Below are 1,754 nucleotides of genomic sequence, written 5' to 3'. Positions count from 1 at the left end.
TATAAGCACATTTTTGAGTTGCTCTGAAAGACAGCAGAGAGGGAAAATCTTCCCAGTGGGTGGAGTTACAAGCATTGTCCATAGTCATCTACTCTGTGTATAAGGAGAAGCAGACTATGTACAGATTTTTTGGCAGGAGCCAATGGCCTGACCCTCTGGCAGGGGGCCTGGAAGGACTGGAAGATCAGAGACAAAGAGTTCTGGGTTAGAGTCATGTGAATGAATATGCAGAAGTAGACTTGAAGTGTGAAGATTGTTGTGTCATCTCTTGCATCCACCCGGAAAGAGGCATTAAACAGTCAAGTAGACAAAATGAGTCAGCCAGCTGATACTACCAGCCTTAATCATCGGCCACCTTAGAACCAGCATGATGGGCACTGTTATGAGTTGAATGGTATCCCATTCCTCATTCATACACACATTCTAATCCCCAGTAGCTCAGAACGACCTTATTTGCAAATAGGGTTGTTGCTGATATAATTAATCCATAAAGATGAGATCATACTGGAATAGGGTAGACCCCTTATTCAATATGATCAGTGTCCCTATAAGCGGGTGGCCATGTGAAGACAGAGATACACAGGGTGAACACCATGCAAAGACGAAAGCAGAGATCAGGGTGATGCGACGGAAGCCAAGGGATGCCATAGATTGCCAGAAAACCACCAGAAGCTAGGCAAGAGGCACAGAACAGATTCTCCTTCACAGCCCTCAGAAGGAACCAAATTTGCCAACACTATGATTTCAAACTTTTAGCCTCCAGAACTGTGAGGCAATAAATTTCTGTTGTTTAGGCCACCAAGTTTGTGGTACTTTGTTATCACTAGGAAACTAATACTAGCACATAAATGGAGTGGCCACAATGGCAGAGATAGAGGCTACCTACTGGCCCAAAAAACACGGACTCCAGAGCAAACATAGCGGAGGGGAAGAAGAAGTTGTATGTACTTGAATTTACATACATTTTGTCAATTAGTCTTCAGTGGACTCCGTTTTCAGTGAATATCCATTAAATAAGCAGTAATATGCTGTGTAGCCATCTGTTGAATCTTCAATTCCAGGGGGTTCAGCAACATCAGATGACCATGAATTTGATCCATCAGCTGACGTGCTGGTTCGTGATTTTGATGATGAACGAACATTAGAAGAGGAAGAAATGATGGAAGGAGAAACAAACTTCAGTTCTGAAACAGAGGATCTTGCAAGGGAAGGCGACATGCCAATTCATGAATTGCTCAGCCTTTATGGTTATAATAGTTCTGTTCAACTACCTGAAGAAGATGATGAAGAGGAAGAAAAAGAGGAAGAAGGTGAAGATGATGAAGATGCTGATAATGATGACAACAGAGGCTGTAGTGGGGAAAATAAAGAAGAGAATATAAAGGATTCATCAGGTCAGGAGGATGAAACTCAGTCTTCCAATGATGATCCATCACAATCTGTTGCTTCTCAAGATGCCCAGGAAATAATCCGTCCATGTCGATGTAAATATTTTGATACAAATAGTGAAATGGAAGAAGAATCAGAAGAAGATGAAGATTATATTCCATCAGAAGACTGGAAAAAGGAGATTATGGTGGGCTCCATGTTTCAAGCAGAGATTCCAGTTGGCATTTGTAAATACAAAGAAAATGAAAAAGTATATGAAAATGATGATCAACTCCTGTGGGACCCTGAGTACTTACCAGAAGATAAAGTGATTGTGTTTCTTAAGGATGCATCTAGAAGAACAGGTGATGAGAAAGGTGTAGAAG

At 41.5% G+C, this 1,754-nt stretch overlaps 1 pseudogene; it reads left to right on the top strand.

Annotated features, from left to right (window-relative positions):
- The first annotated feature begins 1,120 nt into the window (after nt 1–1,120).
- Nucleotides 1,121–1,754, top strand: part of LOC105813717 — a 2,772-nt pseudogene continuing 2,138 nt past the window's right edge.

This window comes from Propithecus coquereli, unplaced genomic scaffold, assembly GCF_000956105.1.
Source record: "Propithecus coquereli isolate 6110/MARCELLA unplaced genomic scaffold, Pcoq_1.0 Scaffold289, whole genome shotgun sequence".
NCBI classification, from domain to species: Eukaryota; Metazoa; Chordata; class Mammalia; order Primates; family Indriidae; genus Propithecus; species Propithecus coquereli.
This window is presented reverse-complemented; position numbering and strand designations above follow the sequence as displayed.